This window comes from Aythya ferina, assembly GCF_964211825.1.
Source record: "Aythya ferina genome assembly, chromosome: 5".
In the NCBI taxonomy this organism is placed as follows: domain Eukaryota; kingdom Metazoa; phylum Chordata; class Aves; order Anseriformes; family Anatidae; genus Aythya; species Aythya ferina.
In genome coordinates this window covers 54,739,247-54,753,953 of record NC_140301.1, presented here as the reverse complement: position 1 = coordinate 54,753,953, position 14,707 = coordinate 54,739,247, and the positions used below count along the sequence as shown (strand labels likewise).

Below are 14,707 nucleotides of genomic sequence, written 5' to 3'. Positions count from 1 at the left end.
TTTGTCTACTCCTTCCAACACATCAGCTGCTGCAGTAGGATGTATCTTCCTGTGCTGCTTACCTCTCTGGCAGCGTTACCCCGCTGTTGGCTCAGCGCAACTGCTCCTTGCAGAGGATGCAGTGGTCCAAGAGCTCAGCACAGCCAGATCCAGCATCCCCGAGCCACCACGCTGCAGCTCCCAGCCCCACCGAGAAACTGGGGACTGGTTGGGGACCATGAGGCTGAGCCTCACAGTGAGGAGGGGCTCATCAGTGAGAGCTTTTCCAACCCAAATGCCCCCCTTTCTCTGTGCAGGCGTCTTCTAGACGCCAGCGGTGCCTGGGTTAAAGATTTTTGTATCACACAAAGTTATTTAAAGCAGCCAAGTGATAGGCTCCTCAAAGGAAAATTTATAAATGTTAGCACACATTCCTTAGTGGCACAATAAAAATATGTTGTACTTTAGGTAGCTGTTTTGCCTAGGGGAGTCCCAATAAAATCAATGATCCTTTTTCTTTCTTTAAAGTGAGCAAGATGCTCCAAGGCCCTTTATTTCCTTCACTGATCAGTGACTCAGAAATATTCTTCAGCGCAAATCTCTTCCCCATAGAGCTCCCTTTATCTTTGCTGCCAGTGCTGGAGAAACGGGCTATCAAAAGGGAAAAGCAGTGACTGCATGAATTTTCTTCTTGCTTTATCTGTTCTCTAAAGAAAGTCTGGGGCTAACAGGGTCCCTCAAAGCAGTGGCCAGGGGAGGCCAACAAAAGGAAGCTTGGCCCTGTTTGCTGAGTTATTCCCTAACACAGGGCAGGGAACAGGGCATGGGCAACCCAGCTCTTGTCCAAAGCTGAGAGGCGAGTGAGGGATCCCCTGGGATGGAGATGCAGGGTGTGATCTGTGGTGGGTGATCTTCTGCTGGGTGGGTAACCCATGAAACAGCCCTGCCAAGGGACCCCTTTGTTTTCTCCCAGCAAGAAATCATTATTCTAGGATTATCCTCATTGCATGGGGAACCTGTGAAACAGCACAGTGGGAACCCACAGTGAGCAGCACAGGGCCCCACAGGAAAGTGCTCGTGAAAGCCACGTTATTTTGGGAAGGTGAGAAGTGATACAGAGCAGGTGCAATCCCTTCCCTACTTTACTATCAGTATCACTGAGCGATCATGAGGGCCATTTGTTTAAGCTGATCTTAATGATAAGAAAACATTGCTGATCAGTCGATGACTTCCAGCTGGAGCATGTGAGCTAACAAAACTCCTTAAAGACTTCCAGAGCCCAGACTGCTGTTTTTTTCCACAGCTGTGTGCAGCATTGTTAAAACAAACCAACCAGAAGGCATCTGTGGAGCACTGAATTTGTGCTTTGGGAATGCACTGGGGGAAGTGAGCTGTGCCATCCCTCGTTCCCAGGTGGGTGATGCTTCTCTGTCCCCCTGGAGGGGCAGGGAAATCTGGAGGGAAGAGGCACTGAAGCTGAATGTGGTTGTGTGCAAGCATACAGAGCTACTAAAATGTTTTGAGTGAGAGGGCAGCTGGAGCAGATGGCCTTAGGGTGAAAAGATGACTCTAGGCTGAGCTGGGATTGGATATGCTCAGATTTGTTAGCACAGTGCTGCAGCAGCACCCGCTGACATGGGAAGCATCCTCACCAGGGCAGCCTGAAGCTGGAGGGGTCTGAAGTTATTAGATGAGATGCTGGAAGCTTGCTTTTACTCATTAATCTCCTGGTTTTCTGAGAACTTATGGCTTTTGCACCCCTTGGATTTGGCACTACTGGAACTTTGAAATACTTCAAAGCCAGGTCTGAGTCTCCTTCCCTAGCTGGCAGGTGGCTGTAGAGGTACTCCTGCAGGTGTGGGGCTGCTGGGTCCTTCATCTCTGAAATAAGGAGGCCCCAAGCTTCTATACCTGGGCTTTGAGGCCTCCTTTCAAGCAGCTTTTGCTCTAGAGTCTCCAGAACTTATTTTGCTCCCCACCAAATAACTGCAGAGATTGTGGCTCTGCAGCACTGCTAGCAATAAGCCCTGCCCCAAATGCTCTATGTGCTTATTTTAGACTAGGGTCACATCCTCAAGAAGGATTAAAAAAAAAAAACTTTCTATTTTTCTTTCTATTTATATATGTGCTGCTCAGGCTGCTGCAGCAGACCCATTGCACCAACTCTTTGTTGGTCAGTTCTGGGACCATGTGCAGAGAAACAAGACCTCTTCTTTTGTTTTGTGTTCCCACAGAAAATAATTTTTCCAGGAATTTTCATTACTGCTCTCTATATGTTTACTTTTGAGTTTATTTCAGAGTAAACTCTTCTACTCTTGCTGAAGCCAATATTTTGCCAGAGATGCTCAAAATGTTCTGTGAATGAGCCCAAGGAACAGATTTCCTGGCTGATACAAACTGGCAAGGCTTCTCCAAAGTCAGGAGATATTAACAGACAATAATTTTGGATTGCTGTTAAAAAGCTTACAAGTCTGTAAACTACTGCATGAAGTTGTCTAGCAATGTTACCCCCTGAAGTTTTATAAGCCTCCAGTAGAAATTGCTTTAACACTTGTATCCCTTTCTTTTCCAATGCTGTACCATGTAGCACAAATCAAAGTAGCTTTAATGCACTGTTTTGATCTCAGAAAAGTGGCTTTTTAAGATTACTTTTAATGTGTTGTTTTTCTTTTTAGTTTATTTTTGTTTTTAAATAAAATGAAGTCTTTCTGACTACGTGGGTTAAGCAGCTGTGTGAACAGCTGAGAGCCTTTTTGTAGCAGCGCCTCTGATGGTGAGTGTCATGAGACGGGATACAGGTCTGGGACATGCCAAAGCCCAAAAATCTATAATGAGGAGGCTATAGCAAGCCAGAAAAATAAAACAGCGTCTAAGGGTTTTGTTCAAATTGTGGGGATCATGATATTTGGGATCTTTTTGGTCCTGGTGCTCCTGGTAAGTTTCAATCTGCCCTTTGGTCATCCTTACATGCCTCACCTGCCAGATCCGGCAGGCAGAGCTTGTTCCTTCCAGCCAGCTTTGTAATGACCCGATTCTTTTAATTTTCATGAAGTGTTCCCTTATAAAATCACTGCTATTGTTGCTGTAAGGATCACACTGGGCTGATTTTCATTGGGGTTCGCCTATAATGGGGTTGGTTTAGAGGTCCTGTTGTCCAGCTTTTGTAGGATGTACCCAGGAGAGTTCTCCCCGGTGCTGTTTGCACAGCAGTGGAGTACTTACACAATCCAAAATCTCAGCAGCTTTTGTTATTTTATTCTGAACATCTGCTGCAGGCATTCTCAATAAAAGCTATTTAATAGCTGTTGGCTAGACTCACCTCTCTTCTAAGGCTCTGACCTATGCCTATTGCACTATTGCTGAAGAGCTGTAGCTGTGCCTTGGGGGTGCTGGACTCTCTGCTGATCTAGCAAAAAAAAAAAAAAAAAAATAGTGCTGCCCTCTATACTGTGAATGAAGCCAGCAGATTTAGGAAAGTTGATGCCTAGGTAAGTAAATGCATCAGAAATCCTCAAGGAATCCTGTTTTTAGGAAATCTGAGGACATACTGTATTTTTTTCCCCTCCTTTCTGGTTTTAAGATGTTAGCTCCTAACTGACTTAACCTAGGTTGCCTGCATGCTGTTACACCCTGTTTATCATTCAGGAGATAGAAGTTATTAGATAAGCCCAGACTACTGCCCATGTAGTCCAAAACTGGAACTAGTAGACATGAAAAAGACTGGTTCTTTCAGAGAAGTATTGATTCCAGCTTAGAGGAGGAGAAACATTTGATTCTTATGCCCACTGAGCATTTCTCCCTTCCTGAATGGAGACCACACTTGGTGGCTGGATGATTTCTCTAGATGTATGCAGAGGTCTATGAAATCACGTGAGGCAGTGGAAGAGTTGATTGCAGGATGACCATACCCTTCTCTTAGCACAAGAACTAAAGATCATCAGGTGTAATTATCAGGAGGCTGGAACTTTCCCCCTGCCACACAGTTCTGCTGTGAGTTGCATTGCTAGAGGATGCTGTAGGTGATGGAAGTTTATGACGGTTCAGAGTGAGTAGATAGCCATGGAAAATGAAATTCCATTGATGTTGGTTAAACAGTGACCCAGTTTGCTCTAAAGCTGGAGAATATCTACCGTAGAAAGTCTCCATCTGCCCTGTGAAAGACTTCCTAAAAGCTAATAACACATGATGGTTGCTGTTCTTCAATTTGTTTAAATGATATGGAAAACACAGTCAATGCAAGAATAGAACAAAACCCAAGTTGCACTGAAAGCCTGTTCTTGACAGTGCTGTGGGCTCTGTTTTGAGAAAAGAAATGCCTTGAAACAGGCAACTGCATGCTTCCATCACAGTTGTTATAGTAGCTTAAATCTTTGTACAGAGAAAATTTTGAACATATTTTTCCCATATTTAGGGGTAGATTCCTTTCCCAGGCTCAGCTGTGGAGATGTAGTCATGTTCTGAAGCTTTCTTTACAGAGCTGCTGGAAGAAAGAAGGAATTTTATCCTGGTGTGTTTCTCTGTGAACCCTTCTTTGCTGGAAATTGCTTTGAAACCCTCTAAGGTTGCTTGTGAAGAATACCGAATCCCATCTTTGTGCTGATAAAGGTGAGTTTTGTTTCAAGTGACATCTATTCAACATAATAAGTAAAAGGTCTAAGTAATATTTGCTTTGTCCTTCACAGCCAGAAAGTTATTTCTGTGTCAGTTTTGATTGAGTCACTGCAGTTGCAGCCGGTTCACGTGTGGGTCTCTGAGGTCTGGAAGTGCTCTCACGTAGCATTTTGTACTTGCCACCTTGTGCTCCTGGGCAAACCTGTCAATAATGCTCAGCTCTTCCAAAGCTGATCTCTTGCAGGTTCAGTTGGATGGTTGGATGCACATTTTTCATCAGTGTTTTTTCTCCTATCTATTAATAGTGAGGACATTTGGAGCAGCCTGCTTATTTTCACGAGGGCTTCTCCTATGTTATTTTTGACATAATTTTTGTCTTTTACCTCCTGTCCTCAGGAAATCATAAGGCTCTGTAGTATTCACATGTGTGTGCCTGGCATACATTACCAAGAACTGTTTCCTACGTGGATAAGTGGTTTGAGGGCTGAAGTTCATGTTTTCTTGCATGTGCTAGAAGGGTTTTGCTTGCTTGTCTTTTTAATAAAACTACTTGGAAAGGGAGGAGGGGGGAATGTTTGCATTCCTGGCAATATTAGCTAGAGAGGCCTTGTATGCTCACACAAGCTCTTTATAATTATGAGAAACTTCACCTGGTAATGTTTCACTTCTAATATTTCTTGGGGAGAATGGTAAGAATTATCTTTTTTAACATAAAATGACTCGTTGGCAAAGTTCCTGTCTTTATTTCACAAAACATTTCCTTGTGGTTCAATGATGTTCCTTATTTCATCCTTACCTATCTGTACCTGCACAGTCACCCTGCCTGTGAAAGTTTCAGTATTATGACCTTGCTGTAACGATGTGTTTGAGGACATGGTAGCACCTGCCTCTATCTTCGTCGCACCCTTTTTGTTTATGGATAGTGCTGGGTGGTTTTCAACAGCATAATCCATGCCAAGAATCTTGCATCTATTTCTGGTCTTTCCTTGCATGGTGTCCCTCAAACACGGACCTCCTCCTCTGGCCAGGGTGCCTCCAGGGTTCATTACTTTCTTGTTCTTTTGTTTGGTGCCTGCCCCTGGCTGTCTGCACTCATTCATGCTGAGCATACCAGTGCTCTCTCCATCTCTCCTCTGACTTGAGCTGATCTTCCAGCTGGTGTCTCCATAGGTACATTCTGGAAACCTGTCTCTAATGAATTGATTGATCCGGGCTTGCTCTTCAACATCCTGACTTCTGGCTAAGACAGTTTGGCCAAGACCAGTCAGTAGAGGACCACCAAGTAGTCAAAAGGTCAGAATAGCCATCAATGTGCTGCTTTCTCTGACTGAGAAGTATCTTCTGATGGGTCAAGTTATCAGCCTTGCCCTCCATCTAAGAGGCTCCAATCTTCCTCTCCATTTGTAGAGCTGAGAAACCAGTTCTGATAGGGCTGTATGCTTGCATCTCCCAGATGCCTGTCACTGTCAAGGCCAGAGATCCCCATGGTCCTGTGTGCTCCAAGCAGGTGGATGGTGAGGCTGTCCTGCAAGGGGAAGTCACATGTGCTCCTTTCTCCTATGGCAGGAGGAAGAAATAGCAAAGAATGTAGAAAGCTAAGGAGAAATGGGCACTCAGTCAACTTCTTTGTTGTGTGAGAATGGTTAAAAAAAAATATTTTGTTTCTCTTTTTTTTTTTTTTTACATTAGCAATGCATGTCTTGTCTACCCTGTTTGTTTTTTCTTCACCGGAGAACTAATAGTATTATGACAGTGCAAGTAAAAGCTGACGAATTTCGAGTAGAATTGCTTTTCCTACAAAATGTTTTAAGCAGTCTGTATTTAGCTAACATTTATCTAACTCCACTCCTAACCAACAGTTGGAAGAGAGAAATCTTTACAGTTCAACACCTCCTCCTCTCCCCCTTTCACTAGAAGCTGCAAAACCTCCCACTCTGCTTCTCTAGATCTTCCGAGTAGACCTCTGCCAAAACACAACTTGATGTTTGGTATTTTTTATATAAGAAAAAGCAGAAAACAAAACACATCCAGCCTCTCATACACAAAGAATCAGAACAGGGCATGAGTCCAACTTGTCTCCCTTCCCATATTTCCTGATCATCTCCTCTTGCAGAGGCAACCAAGGCCCTTTGCCACGTGCTCTGCCCACCAACCTTGCTACGTCTCTGTGGCAGGAGCAATATCAAGGCCATCTCCTATATCATCCTGTTCTACAAGGCAGGCACCAAAATGGGGACTTTCCTAAGCCCTGAGCATTTGGCAGCAAATGAGATCTTGTCTTTGACAGCTCAGAATAAACTCCCCGGTGATGCCACCAGCTCACAGTAAGGACATTGTGTCTGCCTTGTAGTTATCATTTCTTCATCCATTAACTGTTTCTCATGCAGCTTGTAGGTGTGGAAGCTTTTCTCCAAAGCAGAGCATGGCCAGGCTTCCCAAGGCTTTGGCCAGGAGGTGGCAGGCAGAGGGCATCTGCTCCACAGTCACCTGCCAGCACTGGGGAGAGGCTGTGTTGGAGCAAAACAGGCTGTGCCCAGGCCTTGGAAAATGGGCTTCTCACCCCTCTGTGGGCCAAGTCAGCACAAAGAAAACAGAGCAGGCTCCATGCCCGGGCTTTTGGCCAGCCCGTGGGTGAGGTCCAGTCTGGGACAATTGAAGGAGCCCTGTGCAATTAGCTCCTGGCTGGCATGAGGTGATGTCTGCGCCAGGGTCACCAGGCACTCTTAGAGCACCAGGTTGTAGACATGCCACGTTAGAGCTATGGAAGGGAAGCAGCAATACTAGAGATTATTTTGCTTATTTTATCTTGTCTAGAAACTCTCTTCCCTTAAGCCTTCTGGCCAGCTGGGAAACTTCACTGCAATCTCCTAACCATTGACAGCAGCCAGGCTTTCTTCCTTCTTACCATGTGGGGAAGTTAAATGCTGCCCACACTGACATGCAGGTAATATCAATAGCAGCACAGAGGCCCTCCAAGCACACCTTTTTCAATGGGATGCTTTTCCTGTGAGACCACCTCTTTCCAGCCTTTGCCAGCCACAGAAGAGCAGCACCTCTGGCATCTCAGGCTGCACAACTGGCACTGCTCAGCCAAATCTGCATGGACGGTCCCAGACAACTCAAAGCTGTTTGGTGTCGTAGGTGGGCTCACCTCCTCCTCGGCTTAAATCCCTATATATTCTGAAGCATGTCTTATGAGGCCTTTTTGTGTAAGAAACCTAAGATGTACACCTATAGATTGGCCTTCTAATCTCCTTATCATGACAATCTCCTTATAGGGCCTCTGCCGCTGTAGCTTGGCTGCTGGTTGAGAAATAAAGTTCTTCCAGGTAACTATTAAAGAAATGGCTCAAGTCCATCAAACTCCCGTGACAGTTTCTCTTCCTATGCTGCAAAGCAAAATGAAAGCTTCAGCGTGTGGTGAGCAAGGGAATGCAGAGTCCTGGTGTGTCCATGAACTGAGCATGTGCCCACATCACAGTGCTCCTACTGCTAGAAAATGAGATCGGTATTTTCTGCTCTTGGAAGCCCACAGTCCCGCCATGTCAAACCTGTTTCAAGCCTGACTTCTGCACCTTTCCTGTGACCAGCGGTGCAACCTGCTGAACATGCCACGTTTCCCAAGCCTGTCTCAGGACAACCTGTATCCCAGTCCGGGGTTTTCAGGCTGAACAAGCAGATCTCGCCAGAAATTTTGCCATGTTAGAAAGCACAGGCAAAAATTCTCCCAATTATTAACAGCTTACACCAGGTTAGGACTCTTGTGCCTCATCATAAAGGTGGATGAAATAGCCTCTCTCCCCAGATGTTTTCTCCAAAGCTCCAGTTTGCAGGTCGGAGGTTACAGAGTAGGTGGTGGCTGCTGCCTTCCTGAGCTGCCTGTTCTTTGGAAATCATCCTGGTAACTACGCTATAAAGAAAGTCCTCCAGAATTGGAACATTGTTCCATCCTATCTAATATTTTTGTGAAGAAAGCCTTGACAGCTCGCAGATGTAGATGCTGGGAGAAGGGTAACTCACAAAGAGGAGCCCGGAGCTGGAGCCCCTTGGTACATTAGGTTGAAGAAAGTAGATTGGTTGTGTCAGTGTAGCCAAGCAGAACGATCCTCAGCCAGAAATGAGAAGTGGGGGCAAGGCTCATTGTGTGGGAGGGGGGTTCATGAAAGCCAGTGCTTCTGAAAGCTGCTGGAGAGACAGAGGGGGAGGCCTGGTGGACGGTAAGATGAGGGGGTGTGGGGGCATGCTGTGCTGCTGGCTGAGAGCTCATACAGTTCCCTGGTGTATATAGCAGGGAGTGGGTGGGAGCAGGGAGATTGTATTACCTGTTTGACACTGCAGCTGCTGTTAGGATGCTTTATTCAGTCCCCATGTGCCAAGGTTTCCTCCTTTGTCCTACCTACCTGGGGAGGGGGAGAAGGAGGTAATGAGGAAAGGTGAGAAACTGAGCCTCATGTATGGCTGGGACCCCCACCTAATATTAGGCACCAAAACAGGGTCTCAAGGCTGCCTTTGTACAGCTGGTTAAGAGAGAGGTCCCTCCAGGGGCAGCTCAGCCCCTGGGGGGTGCAGGGCAGGTAGGGCTCTGGCTGGGGCACCCTGCTGAGCACCTCCCGGGGTGGTTAAGGGGAGATGGCATCGCACACCCACAGACATTCGCCAGGGAGGGGTGCTTGGTGGGGGAGCTGACGGATGAGTGCGTGCCTACATGAGTCCATTTGCCCTTGCTGCACTGTGAATTGCATTGCCATTAACCTTTGCACTGTTAACTGCCTCTCATCCATCCTAATTACCAGTGGGAGCAGTGATGGTGCCTTACAGAAGCAATCCACACTATTGGTCAGGAGCACACAGCTGATGTGCATGAGATCCAGCTTGAAATCAGAAAGAAAATGTGATTCCCTTCTAAAGCAAAATCCTGCCTTCAAGGGCAGACGGAGCTAGAAAGCTCTGAGAAAAGCCGGCCCCAGGCAGCCAGATGCCTGGTTATGGTGGGGATTTTCCACGTGGGGGTGCAAACGCCTGCTCTGCCAGCAGTGGGACACGGGTTTGTCACAGAGCTGCCCTGTGATTTATGGGAAAACCTGCCCTGGACTGCAGGAGAAACTCCCCAACAAACTTCAGGAGCCACGGCTGGTGGTGGAGCACTCTCATCCAAGTGCCCGGTCAGGTTTTGATTGTATGGTTTTTAAACGGGTAGCTCAGATTCCCCCCTTCCCTCTAGTAGGGTGATGAACTGTGAAGCCTGCATGGTATGGAGACAGAAGGAGGGAGGGAAACTTCTGGCTGGCCATGTGCTCATTCCCCTGGTGACTTTCTCTTTCAAACACATACACAGAAGAAACAAGCAATTTCAAACTGAAAATGCCTTTTTTGTCAGAAATTCTGATGTAAAGATTTGAAGTACTTTTTTTTCCAGCTGGACCTGTTGGCTGACCTCATCGTGGTTTTGTTTGGAGCAGCACAAAGTGCCAAGCCTCCAATTCACCGAGCACTGCTTTTCCGACCCGCCCTGATTAACCTGCCCCGTACAAGTGGCCGATGAGGATGGGGAGCAGAGCTGCTCTGGGATGATGGGGACGGGTGTGCAGCAAACCAGGGCAGGCATCCAGAACGGGCGGCTGCTGTTCATGATGACAGAAGAGGGAGAGCGAGTGCCACAGCTCGCGTTCATCATCGATTGGTGACCTCCAAGGGAGGGTGAGGACAGAGCCAGCTGAGCTCTGCGCTTAGGTTAGTGAGGCTCCAAGTAAGACTCGAGTGAAATTCAGTGTTGACAGAGGCTAACTAACGGGTCTTCAGAAGATTAATTCGCAACGCTTATATTTTATTGAGCTTCCCAATTAGCTGTGATGGCCCAAGGAGCAAACAACCTGGCAGGCTGCTGCAGAGAGCTGGCTCCCCGAGCAGGAGTGACAAGGACACGGTGAGCAGGGTGCTGGACTGCTGAGATGTGGAAAATGAGGCTGACAAAATGCCATGCTGCAGGATTTGTAATAGAGCGGGTCTGTGATCCTTAGTCACCAGCTGGGGAGGGTGACAAATGCACCTAGGATTTGTTCCTAGCCTGGTGTGGCTGAGAAAGGCAGAAAGGAGATGAGGTGTTTCTGCAGCCCATCAGGGTTAGGTGAGCTTGGAAGCAGCCAGACCTGCTGGTGGGGTGCAGCACCAGGCAGCTGAAGATGATATTTCCGTGGCATCCATCCTTTCCACATCCTCCATGGACACCCTGGCAGCCCGATCAGATCCTACACCTCCCACAGAAGGGGGCAGGAGCATCCAGCTGGGGACTGAGGATGGAGGGAGGCAGGGTGGCAGCAGCCCCCCCTCAGGCAGCTATAAGCTGCCATGGAAAACAGCACCTCTGGCAAACGGGAGGAAGAAAGCTGCTCTTTTGTTGTTGCTGTTGCCTGTTTTGTTCTTCCATGCTTGACAAAGCTAGGCTTTGTACTCATTCACTGTAAGTAAACAGAATTGCACCTGGGACACATCTGAATTAGATTCTCAATTTTTCCAGTGAAGAAACAACCTTATGAATTCCTGACTATTAGCTAATGGCTCCTTCCAAGAGAGTAAGAGTATAACAGTGCTATTAAATAATATGCTTTCAACGTTTGTCTTCAATTGTGAGCGCAGCTCCATGACCACGCTTCCTGCAGGAGTGCCTCAGCCAGGCACATGGAGGTAAAGGGGGCAATCCCAGGCTCTGCCTCACCCCAGGTTTCCCTCTACATTTGGGTGCCTGTGGGCTTCAGCAGAGGCAGGTGATGTCTCTAGAGGTGCTGAGGGTCTGTGCTGGGAGACTGCCCTGTTTTCCTGCCTTGGAAGAGACAGGTGAAGAGGTGTCAGGACTGAAAAGCATCAGGGCAGGCAATAGATGTGAATGCCATTCTGTACAGAGACAGCAAATTAGAAAACAATTAACCTTATGTAATTAGGCTCCAAGCAGTACACTTCTCTAGCTCTCTCCTGATAACTGCTTGGGGACCTCAGCTGCTTGGTTTCTAACACTCATGACCCAGGGCCCTTCTGTGCATGGGAGCACATTGCTCCTATGGTGGCTTGTGCCTTATGACCACAGGTTGCCGAAACAATTTCCTCCTAAAACTAGGCTGTGAAGATGCTTCTGCTCTGCACATTTAGCTATCCACTTAAATCATTAGTGCACAAATAACTTCAGGTGCACAGTCCAACAAGTTCAGTCGGAACAGAGGATTAATCCATAGTGTTTGGGTTTATTTTATTTCTTTTTATTTTTTATTTCTTTTTCTTTTTTTAATTATTTTATGTTATTTATTTTTATTATGTTATTTATTTTTATTATTTTATTTTTCTTCAGTCTCCTGACATTGTGCACTCGCTTTTACAGAAATGTGATGGGCCTTTTAAAATATGCATGGCAGAAGTAGAACAAAGCCGTATGACTTGTGCGCAGGCAAAGCTGATTCAAATAATTCCTGAGGTAAATCAAGCTTGTGAAATTCAAGGTTTCATAAAAAAAAAAAAAAAAAAAAAAATTGGCTGAGTTTGCAAACAGTGTAGTTAGCTTTAAAAAGACTTGAGGGTTTTTTGGTCTTCAAAATAGCACAACCAGATGGCAATAGACTATTTTTGAACTTCAGTTACATAATTTTGCTAAATGTTTTTCTTCCCTCTGTAATTTGAAATTATCCGTAACTCAGGCTGCGCTGCTGCTGCGTGTGGGGGACTCCTGATATCAAGATGTTCACAACATGCTGCCCGTGCCAGGCAGGGGAGAGGCGCCAGGAGCCATGGTGGCCCCAACCTGTCAGTGGTCCCAGGCATAGCAAGCGATGGACCAGGTCCATGCAGGGTGTGGTGGGGGTCCCTGGAGAGGCAGGTCACAGCCAGGAAGGTGCTTGGGTCCCCAGGGAGAAGGTGCATGGACCATAAAAGCAATGCCTGGGAGAAGAGGAGATGATGTCCATGTAGTTAAGAAGGGTCCTAAGTAGTCTTATGCAAAAGGACCACAAATGCTTCAGGGAAAAGGAGCGAGGTGTTTGTCCTCCCCACACCATGCTGCCACACCAGAACATGGTGTTGTTTGGAAGAAAAAGTCTTAAGTGACCGCTGCCATCACTTGAACGGTGAGAGGGGAAGATATCAGTCCTCCTCAGCTCTGAAGTGACACAAATGTAAAACTCCATCTGAAGCAAGACTGGCATGAGGGCCTGCTGACAAGCCAGAAATCATGCTGCTCTGAAAACAGTGAAAATGGGTTTAATTGGGCTTTTTTCCTCCTTGGGAGACCTCAAAGAGCTTTATGAAAGAGGTCAGTGTTTATTTTTCTTGTTTCAGCCTTCAGCATAACTAGAACTGAAAAGCCATTCAGGTAAGGAGAGTTTTCCTTTTTCCAGTGTGTGGTGTTTGGGTTTGTTTGTTTGTTTGTTTTCCTTCTTCCCTGCTTCCTTGGGGCATTTGAGTACCAGTGTGGTTTTTCCTATCCTGAGGACACTTGTGGATCTGCAGAGGAAGTGAAAACTAAATTACGATTTACAGGAGTTTAAAACAGATTCTAAGGCATGCCAGTGAAAAGATGCTTTCTGAAATACCAATTTTGGTTTTAATTCAAAAAAAATCTGGTTGTTAGCTTCCTATTACACCATGAAAATAACTACAACTCCGGATAATACAAATAAAATTTGTATCTGCTTTTTCCTCTTCTTAGTAATATTCTCCTGTTCACTAGGCCATATGCATGCCTTTGTCATGTGTCCCCAGTTGTGCTGTACATTCATCATGTAGAACAGCAAATAGCTTCCAGCACCATGCCAAGCTGAAAAAATGACAATAGACAATTTTCCACCAGAAAACTCAAATTTTTGTCAGCAATATTTTTGAAAAGATATTATTTTAATAGTCTAACTGATATCACTAGGATGGAATTGCAGAGGATGCAGGATGGTTCAGAAAACCTTGTATTCAATTTTTATTTTTTTTTAATACCAAAATGAATGTCCTAAAAATGTTTCTTAAAAATTTGACTCAAAATTTTGACTGAAATCATTCTTGAGATTTTAAAATAGGGCATTTGTTATGAAGCAGAGGTCTGGTTAATTGCCGACTACTGACAAGCTCTCTTCCCTAGGTGGCCCAGTTCTGACCTCCTCACACCACAGACTATGCTGACAATGATCACCCTGCTGACAATGACCACCCTGCAACAACTCCTGGGTCAAGTCTATACAAACCCCATCAGTCTTTGGATTAGTGAGATCAGGGCCTCCTTCCAGGCATGGGCCCAGTCTTGATTTCTCCATTTCTGTGGTCTCCCTCCAAGATTTCCATTACCTCCCATGTACTTGTGAGTCTAGCCCTGGCTCTAGTGTTCCTGAGTGATCTACATGGTGGAAAAACCTTGATGTGGCCAAGAGGCCAGGACACCGGCCATGTGCCATGAAGAGCAAGGAGGGGATGCTCCCACAGTTATTTGCAGCAGATGAGAAGACTGCCTTTCTATTTATTTTTCTTTTCCAGTGTCCCAGTGTCCCAAAAGAAATGTATCCATAAGTGAGTAGTTCTCAGTGTAGTGTCACTCAAGTGAAGAAGAAAGTGAAGAAGAATGGGTGGCTCAAACCAGTCTACATTGCTCAAAAGAATAACAAAAAATGATTTTTGCAGATTGCTCTGATTCTGATGGTTTTCTTTTTAAATATTTTGATTTGGGATCAAAGTGGGAAAAAAAAAAAAAAAAAAAAAAAGCAGGTATTTGTACAGCCCTAATTTGAGCTCTGTGGAGTGCAGTGTTGGCTCAGTCTACTGGAAATAGAGACGATTCACCAAGCCGCAAATGTCTCATTGTTCAAATCTCCCCCCAGCATGTCTCTGCTGTTGCCCACAGTGTAACGTTACCCCACACCACACATCCTGTGTAGATTTGCTGGGTCTCTCTAGGGTTTGTGCCTTCTCAGCATCTGTGAGACTACTGAGTCTGAACAAGTTGGTCTGCTTTTACATTTGAATCTTGAGCAGTACGTGAGATTGGGGTGCATGGTATAGTAAAAGTGCAGCCGTGAAAACCTCACCTGGACTTCTAGATCTGTCTTCCCTTCCACCTCTTTCTGCCTGGCCACAGCTTGCTGCCAGCTCTTATACACAT

At 45.9% G+C, this 14,707-nt stretch overlaps 1 long non-coding RNA gene across 2 annotated transcripts; it reads left to right on the top strand.

Moving 5' to 3' along the window:
* The first annotated feature begins 1,239 nt into the window (after nucleotides 1-1,239).
* On the top strand, nucleotides 1,240-14,186 carry LOC311437941. 2 transcript variants are annotated; one of them, XR_014693845.1, is made up of 5 exons: nucleotides 1,240-1,392; nucleotides 4,455-4,584; nucleotides 10,007-11,271; nucleotides 12,270-12,940; nucleotides 13,697-14,186. It is a non-coding gene; the product is annotated as an uncharacterized lncRNA (long non-coding RNA). The 2 variants fall into 2 exon arrangements; XR_014693846.1 differs by having other exon boundaries at nucleotides 12,270-12,880; nucleotides 13,697-14,185.
* The last annotated feature ends 521 nt before the right edge of the window (nucleotides 14,187-14,707 follow it).